Below are 19,769 nucleotides of genomic sequence, written 5' to 3'. Positions count from 1 at the left end.
GTATGACCAAATCATGCTTATAGTAATAATTTCTATTATTCATAGCCTATGGAATATGTTCACTTCACACTTATAGTTCTTTCTACAATATAGATGACCTTAAATCACATTGAGGTTGATCTTCTCTTTAGCTCTAACCTCAATGTTGAAATATGTTTTGGATTCTTTTCGTAAGGAAATTACTTTCTCTTGAATGTCTAAGGGGTTGTTTTGTGGAGGAGAGAGTTAAAATCCAAAGGACATTTGCTAAATTGAGAAGGGATAATCATATAGGATAATTTAGATAAAATATTATCTTCTATAGAGGAATCCCATGGGAAATAGAATCATCATCATTGGACATTAGACCTATACTTGTGGTAGTGAATAGTTGGGCATATTCTCTATTATATATTATAATACTCTATTAATAATATTCTTTTGCATAATATAGACATTTTCCCTCTCTATTTGAAATATAACATGGATGAAATTTTTCTAAATCAAAACCTTGGTAAATCTATTTTCCTGAACTATTGGGCTAGTAATCTCAAAAAGATCTAAACATAAAATGAGGAAGATGTAAGCAAATTACAACATCATTCAATGAATAAAGCCTATTTAATTCTCTTTAAAAAAATCTCCTACTTCTTATTAAGGAACCTTATTCTATGTCATCTTTGTGATTTTCTCATGTATTTCCAAGGAAAAAAACACATTTTTCTTTCCCCATTAAATTCTATCATTACATTCTAACATGTATAAGAAAATAAGTATGCCTATGTTGAACTATTAGTATTATTTTAAAATACGTAGAAGTTTCCTTGTTGACCATATCTATCATGTCTCTTTATGTTGTTTCTGTAGAAATTTATGACACTGTGTTTAAATCAAATTAGGTTTCCAAAAATCTCTCTTCCATTGTTTGTTTGGTGATATCATATGTTTCGCATGGTATGTAGACTTTCCTCTCATGGAGAAATTTCATATTCAAAATTTCCTAGCATCCTCTTCTTTTCGATGCTAACTTAAATCAGAAACTTCACATTTGGGCTTTGTCTCGACCTCCCTCTCCTATGTTTGGATAGAAAACTTCATATCAATGATTTCAAATTTATATTTCCAATTACCACCTATGTTGGTTACCTACATGCCATTGTAGGTAACTTTAGAAATGTGACGTGAAAACGAAAATGGTAAATTTCTCGATTCAAAATATTATTGTGCAAACATAGGGGAGTGAGATTGCGAAGAAAGTGAAACAGAAATGCAAAAATTTCTATCTCAATAGATATGCACTAAGAAAAGTAGGAGAAGATCAACCCAAAAGGAAATTCCAACAACATAGAAACATTTGGGGTTGAACCAAAAAACCCTGTAAGACAAATTAATGGCAAAATAATCACTATGCCTTTTTATTTTAATTTGAATTGTTTTCATCAATTTTTTGGGTCAATCATGTTGTTAATAAAGTTTATTTGACATCATAGAAACAATAGTTAGCATACTTATAAAAGGGAAAAGGGATGAAGATGATATGTTGATTGATGTTAAGAAAAGTGTTTTGAATGATTATGGATAATTAATTGAGGAAAAATTCTATAGAGTTCATGAATAATATATTAAATGACATTTTAAATGGTTAATTATCAATGTAAAGTCTTATGTTTGGTATCATTTATCATTGTGTTGTCGTTGCTACAACACCCTCCAAATTTTTTCTCTACACCTAAATTTTGGAGTCTACCTTGATCTTGTATGTTATGAAACTAGCTCACAAAAAGATAGAAAAGATAGATCAACGCCTAAAAATAAGCCTCTTTGAGGGGAAACCTAATTTACATTACACAAATGAAAAATTCTTAGATGATTCAATTGAAAACACTCCTTTCTATATATATGAATCTAAGGGATCACAATATAACCAAAGCTGACCTAGCAATAATAGTATAAAGGCCCAATAATAACAATATGGGGACAATAGGGGCATAACAATAATAATAAGGGATACAACGACAATAGTACTGGGGGAATCACTAGTATTATAGGGACCTAACATGCCCCTCTCCTTAAAAAAAGTGTTGTCCTCAACGCTTGAGTAGCTATGAATGCTTTTGTATAAAATTCTCATCCTCCCATGTGGAATCTTCAATGGGTAAGTTTTTCCACTTGATAAGATACTTTGAAATTGATCAATTTCGTAGTTGTCGAGTTCTTGCTTCTTTGACTGCTTCAAGTTCCAATATGATTTTTCCTTCCTCATCAAGTTCTGGCAATATTGTTTGAACTGGAATCTTGTCACCTATAACCTTATTTAAGCATGAAACATGAAAAACCGGGTGCACTCGAGAAGTAGCAGGAAGCTCCAATTGTATTCCATAGTACCTATCTTTTGCAACACCTTGTACAAACCATAACAATTTGGTGATAATTTATTATCCTTATTATCTTGCTTGAGGGACATTTATTTATATGGTTGTAGTCGTAGGAATACCCAATAACCTACATCAAAACTTCTTTCGCTGCGATGTTGATCTGCCTGCTATTTCATTCTATTTTGTGCCAAGGTGAGGTTATCCTTTAAGAGTTGGAGAACTTGTTGCTGATGCTCGATGTGATCTTCCACTGCTTGATAATTTTCTCTTAAATATGATGTGATGGATGGTGGATGATATCCATAATGTGCCATAAATGGGGTCATTTTTGTTGCAGTATGGAAGGAAGTGGTATACCACCATTCAACCAGAGGCAACCATTTGACCCATTGTGTTTGTTTATCATATAGAAAGCAATGAAGATATCCTTCCAAACATTTGTTTACTACCTCAATTTTTCCATCAGATTGAGGATGATAAGATGAGCTATGAGCTAACTGAGTACCAACACAAGAAAATAATTTTGTCCAAAAATTCCCACTGAAAATGGGATCTCTGTTGCTTACAGTAATCTTTGGGCTTCCATGTAACTTTTAAATTGTTTCCATAAATGCAGTATAAACTGTACTCACTTTAAATGGATGAGATAATGCACAAAAGTGTGCATAGTTGGTAAGTCTTTCAACTACTACCATGATAACACTCTTTCCTTCACACTTTGGTAAACCTATGATACAATCCATTGAAACCTCCTCCCGATGTTGGCTTGGAATGGATAAAGGTTGTAATAGTCCTAGGGTATTAATTGTTCAACTTTATTTTGTTGGAAAACCAAACATTCTGCCACAAACTTTTGAATATCCGATTTAAGGCAATCCCCAAAAAATCCTTCTTAACCTTATGGTAGGTTTTGTCAGGCCAGGTATTAACTCCTAAAAAAAAATTGACTCATATATTATTCCTTCAGGTTGGTCTTTATTATATACATGAGGGAGAGACTGTTCACTTCATCTCCCGATGACTGTTCATATTATTTATTATTTATTTACATTATATTAACCCAATCCTGATGATTAGGTGTCAACATTCCCCCCCCCCCCCCCCCAATCTGAATGGATGTTGGTGAGTCCAAGCATCATTCTGAATCGTTCAAGATTTTCTCTTCCAAGCACTTTGGTGAAGATGTCTGCAATTTGCTCATTAATGGAACAATGACATAGATGGATTGTTTTAGCCTCAACATGATGTTGAATCAGATGATATTTAGTATTGATGTGCTTCATTCGATCATGGAACTTTGGGTTCTTGGCCAACTTTATTGCAGAGGTATTGTCAATCATGAGTGGATTTGATTGTACTTGTTTTACCTGCAAATATTCAATAATTTTCCTGAGCCACACAATTTCTTTTGTTTCTTTCGCTGCTGCCATGTATTCTGCTTTTGTTGTGGAATCTGCTGGAACTGATTTTTTGTGTGATATCTAGGAGACAGCTCCTAATCCAAGACTCATAGCATATCCTAAAGTAGATATGCCAATTTATTTGTCTCCATCGAAGTCTAAATCAGAGTATCCAATCAAGCTGAAGTCATCCACCTGTGTATGCTTGATTCCAAAGTCTTGAGTTCCCTTCAAGCACCTCAAAACTCTTTATATAGCATACCAATGTCCCTCACAAGGCTTTTTCATAAACCTGGAGAGGATTCCAACAGCAAACAAAATGTCTGGTCTGGTAGTAGTTAGGTAGTTGAGACTTCCTACAAGCTGTCTATACTTGTTCCATCCTCAAATTCTTTTCCTTCAATAGATGTGAGCTTTAAGTTTTGTTCCATTGGAGTAGTAAGAAGATTGCATTCTGTCATGCCAAACCTGTTCAAAAGATATCCAATGTACTTATTTTGAGAAAGAAATATGGACTTCGGATGTTGGGTTACTTCAATACCAAGATAGTAATGAACATAGCTTAAATCAGTCATTTCCAAACTTTTCCCCAATTCCTTCTTTATGGATGCAATGTAGCTTTCATTGTTCCCTGTCATCAAAAGATCATCTACATATACCACAAGGTATACAACTATTTTTCCAACTTTCTTGACAAATAAAGTTGCATCATCAAGATCATAATGTTTGAAATTGAGTTTCAAAAGATGCTCAGTTAGTTTTTCATACCAGGCTCGTGGAGCTTGTTTGAGGCCATACAAGGACTTCACAAGTTTGTATACTTTATGTTCATGTCCTTTCATAGCAAATCCTTCAGGCTGGGACATAAAAACATTCTCTTTTAGATATCCATTCAAGAAACTAGTTTTTACATCCATTTGATGGAATTTCCAACCATTCTGAGCTGCTAGGGCAAAGAGTGTCAGGATGGTAGCCCATTTTGTTGTGGGGGAAAAATTCTCCTCATAATCAACCCCTTCCTTCTGTGTCAAGTGAGCCATCAACTTTATACTTGTTCTTGTAGACCCACTTGCAGCCAATTGGTTTGGTTCTTAATGGAGGATCAACCAGCTTCCAAGTGTCATTCTTTATGAGGGCATCATACTCCTTTTGCATCGCTTCTTTCTATTCATCATGAGAAGCAACTTCTTTATAGGAAGTTGGTTCAAAATTTGTAGACAAGTTCAATTAAAATAATAAGAAACATCCATATCAATAGGTGAATTAGAGTCATATACATCGCCTCCATTTTCCCGGTTTGAATTTCTAGTTCCTGTCTTTCCAACCTCATCAGGATGAACACTTTCAAGTGTCTTTGTCAGCCACTTTGGGGGACATTTCTCAGATGGTCCAGGCTGCTTTGCTGATTGAGTTGGGACTAGATCAAGGTTGAGTCTCCCAATTCTATCAATCACATCACTTCAAGCATCATTCGTTGTTGGAGTTTCATGTAGGGGAGAGTGTTCTTCAGGAGAAAATTCCACATGTTGATCTAGGATAGGAATCCCTCTTTCAAGATGTGGAATCTGATTATCAAATTATTGAAATGATTTTTCTCTTGCGAATCTATCCGAGTGATCAAGTTTCCACTCAACAACATTGTCAGTTTTGGATGATTCAAGAAAAATTACATCTCTAGACACAACAAACTTTTTATTTATTTCATCATAGAGACGGTATGCTTTGAAGGTGTTTGAATACCCCAGGAAGATACACTTACTACTTCTTGCACCAAGTTTTTTCTATGTACCTTTGGTATCAAGGCATAACAGGTGGAACCAAAGACCCTGAGATGCTTTACCGAAGGAACATGTCCATACCACATTTCATATGGAGTCTTGTTTCTATTAGCATTAGATGGACATCTATTCTTTATATATGCAACACATAGAATAGCATAAGCCCACAACATTATCTTTACATTTTTGAAGAAGAGCATGGATCATACCATATTTAAGATTTTCCTATTCATTCTTTCAGCTATACCATTTCGTTGGGGATTATAAGGCACAATTGTTTGATGTTTGATCCCATGTTGGCAAAGATAGTTTTCAAATTCATTTGATGTGTATTCTTTTCCATTATCAGTGCGAATAGACCCAATATGAGATTGTGCATCATTTTCAATCCATTTATGAAAGTTATTGAATGTTTGAAAAGCATCAGACTTGTTCTCCAATAAATAAACCCGACACATTCTGGTGTAGTCATCAATAAATGTCATCATATATTTATTTCCATTTGCAGAAGGAATAGGCATTGGACCACATAAATCTAAATGAATGAGTTCAATTTTTCTGTGTGCTCTTGAATGTGAATCATGAAAAGACTGTTTGCTATGCTTTCCTAGAATGCAAGCATCACATTGCTTAAGTTTCCTAGGAATTGTAGGCAAACCCGCAACACTATTTTTCTTCAACAAGTGGAGGTTGTCATAGTTCAAATGTCCAAATCTTGCATGCCATAATAAACTTGATGGAAGTTTACCTTCTTCATAATGAGAACTGTATGAGAAATTTTGTGCACAAGCAGAGGTTTCTTGCAGCTTGAGAAGCCTTTCTTCTTCTATTCCCCTCATGACAAGTGAGTGGTCAGATGCTTTTCTTACCTCAAGCTTTCCATCAAACATATGAATGGAGTGACCTTGCTGACGGATGTGGACCAAGGACAACAAGTTTCTCTTGAGCTGTGGGAGATATAGAACATCATGCAGAAGAAGGTCTGGAAGACTAGGCAATTGAAGCCTGATTGTGCCAAGCCCTGATTACTTGATTTTTGATTGGTCTGCAAAGTATATTTCTCCATCAAAATTGTCAGTAAATTCCTCAAAAAAATATTTTCTATGAGTCATGTGGCAAGTTTCTCCTGAATCAAGCAACCAATCATTTCTCCAAGAAGCAAGTGAAGCATTAAATAAATCTTCATCTACTCCAATATTACATTGTGCCACAACATAGTGAGTCGATTCAGATGCTTTACCTTTGCCTGTATCATCATTTTTACCTTTCTATTGGTTTCTTTGCTACTCAATTTTGTCCCATGGTAACTTGCATGTAGAGGCATCATGTGGTCCATTTCTTTTGCAGCGTATGCAATGAAAATCTACCTTTTCTCCTTGAGAGTGTCTGCACCCCCTACCTTTGAAATATCTTCTTCTTCCTCTTCGACCACCTCTTCCTCTTGAAGAATATTGAGCAGGATGCTTTTCTTTATGAGCAAGGCACACAACCTCTTTAGAAGATTCAGGGGTTGTCTTCTTTCCAAAATCTTTCTCTCTTTCAACAATTTTTTTCATAAGAGAGTCAAAGGTAATGTCTTTAAGCTTTCCATTTGCTTGCAATGACTCAAGATAATTGGAGTAAGTAGGATAAAGTGTCTTCAGAAAAGTGATAAGAGGAATATCCAAATCAATTTTAGTGGCTTGGATATCATGCATTATAGAGTTTAATTCAGATGCAAGAGCAAGAGGATCATTAATTTGCTGTTCAAGAGTGAAGAGTTTAATCATGCATTGAACAACTTCAAGTGCAGAATGTGAGTCAGAGAGTTCTTTCAGCTTTTGTAAGGCTTCGAAAGCAGTTGAAAATGGCGTAATATGGCGACTCACCTCTTCACTTATAGATGCTACGATTAATGCATAGGCTTTGCTATTCTTTTTTTCCCAAATGGCGAGCTCCTTGTCTGATGTAGGTTGTTTTGGTTGTTTGTCTTTGTCTCCAATGCACACTCCTTTCCACAACTCATTGAAAATGAGGGTGTGTTTTATCATCCAGGACCACTCAAGATAATTCTCCTTGCCAATGAGAACTATTCCCACAATGGATATGATTGAATGCATACTATAAAAAAAACTTCCGTTGCAAAACTTTTACTCTTAATGGGAAAAAAAATATAATTCTGATATGACTGGAAAACGACTTCAACTTCAATGCATGGAATTTAACACATTTTATATGCCAGAAAAATTCAACGTATATATAAGCGTAAACAGAAAGGCAATGGATTTGTGGGTTGTAGAAGTCATTTTTGTCATGAAAATATTAGGTACATTACCAACCAAAAGTGAAAAATATATTTTTGAGTGTATTGAACGTAATTTAGTCAGTTGGGGCAACATTTCACTTCAACAACGTGCCTAACTATTTCTCACAGGTGTTTGCTACATTCATGGTAGAAATCCACGTCAATCCTACTGAGTACATTCAACGCATGCTATTTAACACATTTTATATGGCAAAAAAACTTCATCATATATACCAGCATTACAATGATAATAACATTATATAATACCTGTGATGGCTACCAACATTTCCATTCTTGGTCACATGACACTCTTTTACTTCACTTTTAGAATACCAGTTCTTCTGCCAAGCCCTCAAACTTCGAATAAAATTAAGCTATGCGCAACAGCTAAATCCACTAGAGCAGTTTGATGCGCTGTTTCATACAAGGAGAGGAGCGAGCATGGTAGAAAATGACGAGAGCAATTTTAGAATCAATATGGCATCGATCCTTCCGATTGGGATCCGTGAACTTCAAAGTCCAGTAAATTGTCAAAGCAAGAGTAGGAGGAAAAGGAAAGAACCTCAACATTAGCTCAGGTGGTTATCTAGAATCATTGCATCTAGAACAATGGATATAAACACACAAGATTCGAGGAACAATCAACTATACATATGGTGATGGCACGGGCTCAGAGACATTAAACCTTGGTATAGGAGAAATGCATTACTCTCACGGTCATGGAAACGATATTCCACCCTTTGTTTTTTTTTTCAATTACCCATGTGATACCAAATGGTTTCTGAATTTAGGCAGCAAGAAAACATTGGACAGACTACGTAGTAGGCATGCAAAGAGGCAGTGGACCACAGTGATTATGTGCATAAGACACGCAGAGAGGCAATGGAAAGACTGCACAGTAGATAGAGAGCACATTAGACAGTGTACAAAGAGCGCAGTAGGAAGACTCCATAGGGGGCAGTGGACAGATTGCAGAAGGGAGTTACAACTAATTTTTGGGGCTGGCTTTGATACCATGTCAGGCCAAGAAGTGACTCCTCAAAACAAATTGATTCATATATTGTTCCTTCAGGTTGGTCTTTATTATATACATGAGGGAGAGACTATTCACTTCATCTCCCGATGACTGCTCATATTACTTATTATTTATTTACATTATTTTCACCCAATCCTGATAATTAGGTGTCAACAGGTTTTTAGAAATCCTGAGTGCCCTCCTAAGGGAGAGGTGTACAATTCCCTAAGAATATTTTGTTTGAGTTGTGAATTCTTACATAGGTATAACCGATCCTTGTACCATAACGAATCATTTTTCCAGCTAAATGTATCAGATGTATTGGGATATTGTTGTATCTTTTCAATGAGTGCCCACACTTCCTCATCATTATTCCATTCATCCCTTGCTTCGTTTATCCAATCTAGTTGGATAATAGAAATGGCGCAAAGAAATGCTTCCATATCCTCATCCTTTCTTGAGAGTGCATCTGCCACAACAGTTTGCTTCCCTTTTTTGTAGATGATTTCAAAGTCATAACCCGACATCTTTGTGACCCATTTTGACTGCTCTTCTGAAGATAATCTTTGTTCTAAAAAGTATTTAAGACTATCATGATCTATTTTTACCTTGAAGTGTCTTCCCATTAGGTAGGGTCTCCATTTCTTAAGTGCATGTAGTATTGCCAACATTTCCTTCTCATAAATAGCTTTGCGTAAATACTTTCCTTTGATTGGATGAATTTTGAAAGCAATGGGTCTTTCTTATTGCATTGAAATAGCACCAATTCCATTTCCTGAGGCATCACATTCCACAATAAAGTTTTTTGTGAAGTTCGGTGTAGCTAAGACTGGTGCTTGGCACATTTCCTCTTTAAGATGTTCAAATGCATTCGTTTCTTCTCGAGTCCATGAAAATGCATCTTTCTTCAATAATGTTATTAGATGTGCTACTATTCTCCCATAATTCTTAACAAACTTGTGATAATACCCTGTCTGTTGGAAATAATACTAAGAAGGGGGGGGGGGGTGAATCAGTATTATAAAATCAAACACTTTTTCATTTTCATACTCAGATTCATATATGCTACTTTAGTTAAGGATACCTGCGTATATACACAACTGTGTTTAATGCAACTAGCATATATTTAGTAAACTTATGATTCAGTTAGTTGATCTTCAATGAGTGCATCAGAAGATTATTAACCATATGAATAGTAAACAGGTGAAGTAAAATAGAACAGATTATCACACATAAGAAGCACACATGAACACCATGATATAAGGTTGAAACCCAATGTGGGTGAAAACCACCTGCTGCAATTCGTCTCTATCTTTTTTTAATAAGAAACTTCTTCTTACAATGTTTCTGTACTGGTGTAGTCTTATACCAGTACGCAGGCTTCTACATGCAAAAGGATACAACCTTCTCGCGTTCTCTAGCTTCTCCTGGAAGGGAGCTACAACCCCCTTAGCTCTTGTACTAGCTGATGTACTAGTACATAGGTGCTGACCTACAGAAGGCTACAACCTTCTCTTTTCTTCCAGGGACCACGTTTCATAAATTTTCAGACTGGATCCATAGATACCAAGCAATCAAAACTATAATACAATTGTTAACTTTGAATCACATAACAACTGAATCACTAAAACCCTATCATCAAAACACAGTCACCAGAACACAAAGCAGAGCCCAAAACTCTACAACAACCACTAAAACTAACAGTAACCTGAAATATCAAATATCATAATGTATACGCTACTTGACTGTGTAAAACAAGTGTGTATATACCCTTTCACCAGGGAGAACCCCTGTACAGGTCTGAAAAAAATTACTTATACCTTCACTGCAATTTCCAACTTCAGATATACCTAGCCCATAAGATATAAAGGATAAAGCATGCGTTACTATTCATATCTATTCATGATCATACCATATAATGATAATATATTTTAGTCTTCAAGATCCCGATCCATCAACCTTTATCAATGGCATAGGAGCCTCCTTGGGTTAGCTTGAGCAAAGCATTACAAACCCATAACCAGCATACTAGATCTCACCCTTGATCAGATATTCATCACTTGCACACTTCTTCTTCTCTTGGCCTAATGATCTTCTCCTTATATAGGTTTAGGCTTCTCTCAATACCATGGTCCAAAACCATGTAGAACCAATACCCTGGACCCAATACCTGGGGTCAACACATCGAACCAAATACCATGGACCAATACCAAAATACCATTGACCAAATACCACACACCAAATACCACGCACCAAAACTTAGTTTTCCAACATGTGCGTGCCTTTCCTTCTGTGAGCCTGCGTGTGTACATATACATGTCTTATGTTCTGCTCATCTACGTGTATATGCACTTTCATCAAGGTTAACCTGCGTATACCTCTCTCTTGACCTGCTGCACTATGATCTGTCATCTGAGTGAGTTGCCACCGAGGACAACACCTGTATCATACCTCTGAGTGAGTTTCCATCAAGGACAACACCTGCATCATAATGCCAACACTGTCTACCCAAGAAATCCTTGTAGATTCTTTATGTATGTGGGAATTTTTGATTCCTTAATGGTTTTAAATTTGCTAGGGTCTACCTTAACACCTTCATGAGATACAATATGACCCAGATATTCCACCTCTTGTACTCCAAAGAAAAATTTGGAAATTTTTGCATATAATTGTTTCTCCTCCAATAGTTTGAGCACCATGTCGTAGATTAGTATATTATCAAAAAATACTAACATAAATTTTCTAAGTGGTTGAAAATGGAATTCATCAAACCTTGAAATGTAGAAGGTGCATTAGTAAGGCCAAAAGGCATGACCAAAAATTCATAATGACCCTCATGAGTTCTAAATGTTGTTTTTGGAATGTCTTCCCTCTTCATTCTGATTTGCTGATATCATGAACGAAGATCCAACTTTGTGAAGTAAATTGATCCATGAAATTCATCCAATAATTCATCAATGACAAGAATGGGAAATTAATCTTTAATAGTGAGCTTGTTGAGCTCCCTATAATCTGGACACATGCGCCATGATCTGTTATGAAACCAGCTCAAGAAAAGATAGAAAAGATAGATCAACGCCTTAGAATTCAGCCTCTTCGAGGGGGCAACCTCCTTTACATTACATAAATGAACAATTCTTGGATGATACAAATGACAAAACCTCCTTTCTATATATAGGAGTCTAAGGAGTCACAATATAATCCAGCCGACCTAACAATAATAATATAAAGCCACAAAAATAACAATAGAGGGATTCTATGGGGCACAGAAATAACAATATGGGGGTAATAGGGGCACAACAATATAAATAAGGGGTATAACTACAATAGTAATGGGGTAATCACTAGTATTATAGGGACCCAACATGCCCCTCTCCTTCAAAAAAGTGTTGTCCTCAACGCTTGAGTAGTTCTGGATACTTCTGCATAAAATTCTCATCCTCCCATGTGGAATCTTCAGCGGATAAGTTCTTCCACTTGATAAGATACTCTGAAATTGATCGATTTCGTAGCTGTCGAGTTCTTGTTTCTGTGACTGCTTCCGGTTCCAATATAATTTTTCCTTCCTCGTCAAGTTCTGGCAATATTGTTTGAATTGGGAGCTTGTCACCTATAACCTTCTTTAAACATGAAACATGGAAAACTGGGTGCAATCGAGAAGCTGCAGGAAGCTCCAATTTGTATGCCATAGTACCAATCTTTTGCAACACCTTGTACGGACCATAATACTTTGGTGATAATTTATTATCCTTCTTAGCTTGCTTTAGGGACATTTGCTTATATGGTTGTAGCCGTAGGAATACCCAATCACCTACATCAAAACTTCTTTCACTGCGATGTTGATCTGCCTGTTGTTTCATTCTATTTTGTGCCAACACGAGGTTATCCTTTAAGTTTGGAGGACTTGTTGTTGATGTTCGATGTGATGTTCCACTGCCTGAACCTTAGAATTTTCTCTTAAATATGATGTGATGGATGGTGGTTGATACCCATAAAGTGCCATAAATGGGGTCATTTTTGTTGCTGTATGGAAGGAAGTGTTATACCACCATTCAGCCAGAGGCAACCATTTGACCCATTGTGTCTGTTTATCAGATACAAAGCAACGAAGATATCCTTCCAAACATTTGTTTACTATCTCAGTTTGCCCATCAGATTGAGGATGATAAGATGAGCTATGAGCTAACTGAGTACCAAGACAAGAAAATAATTCTGTCCAAAAATTTCCAGTGAAAATGGGATCTCTGTCACTTACAATAATCTTTGGGTTTCCATGTAGCTTTTGAATTGTTTCCATAAATGCAGTAGAAACTGTACTGGCTTTAAATGGATGTGATAATGCACAAAAGTGTGCATACTTGGTAAGTCTGTCAACTACCACCATGATGACACTCTTTCCCTCAGACTTGGGTAAACCTGTGATAAAATCCATTGAAACCTCCTCCCAACGTTGGCTTGGAATGGATAAAGGTTGTAATAGACCCGGTGTCTTAATTGTTTCAACTTTATTTTGTTGGCAAACCAAACATTCCGCCACAAACTTTTGAATATCTGATTTAAGGCCATCCCAAAAAAATTCCTTCTTAACCCTGTGGTAAGTTTTTAAAAATCCTGAGTGCCCTCCTAAGGGAGAAGTGTGCAATTCCATAAGAATCTTTTGTTTTAGCTGGGAATTCTTACAGAGGTATAAGCGATCTTTGTACCATAACGAATCATTTTGCCAGCTAAATGTATCAGAAGTACTGGAATCTTGTTGTAGCTTTCGAATAAGTGCCCACACTTCTTCGTCATTCTTCCATTCCTCCCTTGCTTCGTTTATCCAATCTGGTTGGATAATAGAAATGGCACACAACAATGCTTCCACATCCTCATCCTTTCTTGAGAGTGCATCTGCCACCACATTTTGCTTCCCTTTTTTGTAGATGATTTCAAAGTCATAACCCAACATCTTTGTGACCCACTTTTGTTGCTCTTCAGAGGATAATCTTTGTTCTAAAAAGTATTTAAGGCTATCATGATCCGTTTTTACCTTGAAGTGTCTTCCCATTAGGTAGGGTCGCCATTTCTTAAGTGCATGGAGTATTGCCAACATTTCCTTCTCATAAATAGCTTTGCTTAAAAACTTTCCCTTGATTGGACGACTTTCAAAAGCAATGGGTCTTTCATCTTGCATTAGAACAGCACCAATTCCATTTCCTGAAGCATCACATTCCACAATAAAGGTTTTTGTGAAGTCCGGTGTAGCTAAGACCGGTGCTTGGCACATTGCCTCTTTAAGATGTTCAAAGGCCTTTGTTGCTTCCGGAGTCCATGAAAATGAATCTTTCTTCAATAATGTTGTTAGAGGTGCTGCTATTCTCCCATAATTCTTAACAAACTTGCGATAATACCCTGTCAACCCAAGAAATCCTCGCAGATGCTTTATGGATGTGGGGATTTTCCATTCCTTAATGGCTTTAATTTTGCTAGGGTCTACCTTAACTCCTTCATGAGATACAATATGACCCAAATATTCCACCTCCTGGACTCCAAAGAAACATTTGGATCTTTTTGCATATAATTGTTTCTCCTCCAATAGTTGTAGCACCCTGTCAACATGTTCAACATGATCCTTCCAAGACTTGCTGTAGATTAGTATATCATCAAAAAATACTAACACAAATTTTCTAAGGAATGGTTTGAAAATTGAATTCATCAAACCTTGAAATGTTGAAGGTGCATTGGTAAGGCCAAAAGGCATGACCAAAAATTCATAATGACCCTCATGAGTTCTAAATGCCGTTTTCGGAATGTCTTCAATCTTCATTCTGATTTGATGATATCCCGAACGAAGATCCAACTTGGTGAAGTAAATTGATCCATGCAATTCATCCAGTAATTCATCAATGACAGGAATGGGGAACTTATCTTTAATAGTGAGCTTGTTGAGCTCCCTATAATCCGGACACATGCGCCATGATCCATCCTTCTTGTGCACCAATACTACTGGAGCTGAGAAAGAACTTTGACTCGGTTGAATTATACCAGCCTCTAGCATTTCTGCAACCATACGTTCAATTTCACTTTTTTGGACATAGGGATATCTGTACGGCCTGATGTTTGGAGGAACACTTCCTGGAATCAGATGAATAGCATGATCATGATCACGCATAGGTGGGAGACCTTTGGGAGTCTCAAATACCTTGGAATGATTGTCCAGGACTTTTTGGAGATCTGGAGAAATAGATGATTCCAATGTGGAAACATCTAGCGAACATAATTGTGCAATTACACCTCTTTGCTCCTTTTTTAGAAGCTTTGTCATGCCATTAGAGCTGATTATCTTTCCTGGTTTCCCTGCAATACCCCTTAATTCAACTTCCTTTCCTTCCGTAGAAAATTTGATGAAAAGTTCTTGAAAATTAAAAGCTATTGTACCCAAGGATTGTAGCCATTGGACTCCTAGTACAACATCAGCACCTCCCATTGGAATGGAAAGCATTGGGCTAGTCAATACATATTCTCCCATGGATAGCTTGATATTATGGCACTTTCCAGAGCAATTTATTGTTCCTCCATTTGCAATCATCACTTGACACTCTGGTGCTGGATATAGGAAGCAATTCAATTCTTTTGCTACCCTACAATGAATAAAATTGTGGGTGCTTCCTGAATCAATCAACACTATTACCTTTTTCTTCTTGATTTGTCCTTCTATCTTGATGGTTTGAGGAGTGGTAATTCCCGCCAATGCATTACAAGATATGGTCGGATTTATTTTTCTTCATCTAGGCTTTGTTCCTGGAGTATATCTTCTTCTTTTGACCTTTCTTGCTCCTTTTCTTCTTCCTCTTCACAATCTATGTAGAATAATTTCTTCTCAGCACACTTATGACCTTTAGTGTATTTGCTATCACAACTGTAACAAAGCCCTTTTGCTCTTTTTTCTTCCAATTGTTGTGGTGTCAACCTTATAGGTTGTGGAAGACTAGGGGCAACAACACTTCCGTCTTTATAGTTGTGAGTGGTATGCTTCCTGGTTGCCATAATTTTGCTTTCCATTTTTCTTGCTAACCTGAATGCCTTCTCTAATGAATCAGGTTCCCAAAGGCGAACATCATGTTGGATATTATCCTTTAAAGACCCTATGAACACATCAATCCTATGCTCCTCTGGAATATCTTTTACCCTTATGTTCAATTTTTGGAACTCCTCAATGTGCTCCATTATTGAACCCTTTTGTTTGAGACTTATCAATTGGCTAAAAAAAGTGTTGCTTTTTGTATCTCATAATGTGCTATCAATTCTTCCGTAAAAATTGCCCAAGTGATAAATTGTTTACGAGAGCAAAGCCATTGATACCATACAAACTGATTTGGTTCCAAATATAAAGTTGCCATACGTACCTTTTGTGTGTTTTGCACATTATTGAGATCGAAGAATTGCTCCATCTGTAATATCCATGTGGCGGGATCCTTGCCATCAAACTTCCTCATATCGATTTTTGGAATATGGTGATTCTTCGATCCAACATTAGCGTCTATGGAATCATGATTAACATTTCTTTTGTTCTCATCATGAGTTTCCTTTACTACCTTTTCACCATTAGTGACCCTTTCTTGTAGCAACTTCTTCAATTCTTCCATGTCTGTCTTCAAATCTATCTTCAAATCTGCCATGTCTCTCTTCAAATCTATCTTCAAATCATCCATCTTAGCTTCCATGCCCTTTATCTTAGATTCCACGCCATTTATCTTAGATTCCATGCCATTTATCTTAGCTTCTGTTAGCTTTTGTGAGCGTGACATTTGTTGCACTTGTTCTTGTAATTTTGATATATCATGTAGCATTTCTTCCTCTTCTTCATGAGTCATGCTAGAGCTTTCAGGTTCCTTACTAGGTGTTTGCATTTTCTTTCCTCGGGGCATCAGTTACCGATAATAATGCTTTACTATGCCCTTTGAATTCCGTTAAACCAAGCTTACACAAAAATTTAAAAAAACTACACACCTTTTTTCACTTTATAGAAGCCTGATATTGAATCTGATGTATCTCTGTAATTTCCGATCATCCAGTTCTGAAATTGCTACCTGTAGTAGCCCTCTGTGTCCTCTTTCCAATGCCACAAGTCTGAGCCAAATTGGATTCTCCAAGGAAGAGTTATGTGAAATCTCCCACAGTGACTTGCTTTTAGACTGGTTCAGTAGAGCGAACTTGTACGACATGCCACGAGTCACTGTTTCAACCTTTGAATCTGAAACACACACACAAGAAACTAAAGTCCGTCCTCTTTTTGTACCTTCTTACGAAATTTCAATCCGATCCTCAGAGAGAAAGTTATGACGATTTTCCCCAGGTCACCTGTTTTGAATGTAATTCAGGAGTCTGCAAAAAGACCAACTTCCTCAGATCATATCTCCGCAAATATCGCACGAAAAGCTCTGAAATTTGGACCCAAGGTTCAGCGCGATTTCTTCTCAAATGGGTTTTTTTTGCAACTTCTGAAACGTCACAAAAAAAAGTTATAGCGAAAATGCCACGATGACCTGTTTGGAGCAGCGAAACCCTAGAATCCAAAGCTCTGATACCAAATGTTATGAAACCAGCTCAAGAAAAGATAGATCAACGCCTTAGAATTCAGCCTCTTCGAGGGGGAAACCTCCTTTACATTACATAAATGAACAATTCTTGGATGATACAAATGACAAAACCTCCTTTCTATATATAGGAGTCTAAGGAGTCACAATATAATCCAGCCGACCTAACAATAATAATATAAAGCCACAAAAATAACAATAGAGGGATTCTATGGGGCACAGAAATAAAAATATGGGGGTAATAGGGGCACAAAAATATAAATAAGGGGTATAACTACAATAGTAATGGGGTAATCACTAGTATTATAGGGACCCAACATGATCCATCCTTCTTGTGAACCAATACTACTAGAGCAGAGAAAGAACTTTGACTAGGTTGAATTATACTAGCGTCTAGCATTTCTACAACCATACATTCAATTTCACTCTTTCAGACATAGGGATATCTGTAAGGCTTAATTTTTGGAGGAGAAATTTGTGGAATCAAATTAATAGCATGATCATGATCACAAATAGGTGGGAAGCCTTTGGGAGTCTCAAATACCTTGGAATGATTGTCCAAGACTTTTTGGATATCTGGAGAAATGGATGATTTCAATGTGGGAACCTTTAGTGAACATAGTTGTGCAATTATGTCTCGTAGTTCTTTATTTAGAAGCTTTGTCATTCCGTTAGAGCTGATTATCTTTCCCGGTTTCCCTGCGATACCCCTTAATTCAACTTCTTTTCCTTCTGAAGAGAATTTCATGAAGTTATTGAAAATTAAAAGCTATTGTACCCAAGGATTAGCGATTGGACTCCTAGTACAAAATTAGCACCACCCATAGGAATGGAAAGAATTGAGCTATTCAATACATATTCTCCCATGTATAGCTTGATATTATGGCACTTTCCTAAAAAATTTATGGTTCCTCCACTTGCAACCATAACTTGACACTCTAGTGCTGGATATAGGAAGCAATTCAATTCCCTGGCTACCTTACAATGAATAAAATTATGGGTACTTCCCGAATCAATCAACACTATTACATTTATCTTCTTGATATGCCCTTCTATCTTGATAGTTTGAGGAATGGTAATTCCTACCAATGCATTACAAGATATGGTTGGATTCATTTCTTCTTCTTCTAAGGTTTGTTCCTCATGTATATCCTCTTCTTTTGACGTTTCTAGATCCTTTTCTTCCTACTCTTCACGATCTATGTAAAACAATTTCTTCTCGGCACACTTATGACCTTTAATGTATTTGCTATCACAACTATCACAAAGCCCTTTTGCTCTTTTTCCTTCCAATTTTTGTGGTGTCAGCCTTGTAGGTTGTGGATGGCCAGGGGCAGCAACACTTCCATCTTTATGATTGTGAGTGGTAGGCTTCCTTGTTGCCATAATTTTGCTTTCCATTTTTCTTGCCAACCTAAATGCCTTCTCCAATGAATCTGGTTCCCAAAGGTGAACCTCATGTTGGATGTTATCTTTTAAAGTCCCTATGAACACATCAATCCTATGCTCCTCTGGAATATATTTTACCCTTATATTCAATTTTTGGAAGTCCTCAATTTGATCCATCATTGAACCCTTTTGTTTGAGATTTATCAATTGGCTAAAAAAGTGTTGCTTTTTGTATCCTCATAATGTGCTATCATTTCATCTATAAAAATAGCCCAAGTGACAATTTGTTTATGAGAAAAAAGCCATTAATACCATACAAACTGATTTGGTTCCAAATATAAAGTTTCAATGCATACCTTTTGTGTGTTTTGCACATTATGGAGATCGAAAAATTGCTCCATCTCTAGTATCCATGTTCTGGGATCCTTGCCATCAAACTTCCTCATATCGTTCTTTGGAATAGGGTGGTTCTTCGATAAAATGTTAGAGTCTATGAAATCATGATTAAAATTTATTTTGTTCTCATCATGAGTTTCCTTTACTTCCCTTTCGCCATTAGTAAGAATTTCTTATAGAAACTTTGTCAAATCTATCTTCAAATCTTCCATGCCATTCTTTAAATCATCCATATTAGCTTCCACACCATCCATCTTAGCTTCCATTTCATTCATCTTAGCTTCTACAGCTTTCTTTAAAACATCCATCTTAGCTTCCACGATATACATCTTAGCTTCTACATCTTTCTTTAAACAATCCATCTTAGCTTCTATTACTTTTTGTGCGAGTGAAATTTGTTGTACTTGGTCTCGTAATTTTGATATATCATGTTTCATTTCTTCATCTTCTTCACGAGTCATGCTAGACCTTTCAGGTTGCTTACTAGGTGTTTCCATTTTCTTTCTTTGGGCCATCAATTACCGATAATAATTCATTCTCTTTGAATTCCTTCAAATGAATTTTTCAAACCAAGCTT

Source organism: Pinus tabuliformis, chromosome 2_1, assembly GCF_031772625.1.
Source record: "Pinus tabuliformis cultivar Carrire ecotype Pingquan chromosome 2_1, CPIR1, whole genome shotgun sequence".
Taxonomy (NCBI): Eukaryota; Viridiplantae; Streptophyta; class Pinopsida; order Pinales; family Pinaceae; genus Pinus; species Pinus tabuliformis.
This window is presented reverse-complemented; position numbering follows the sequence as displayed.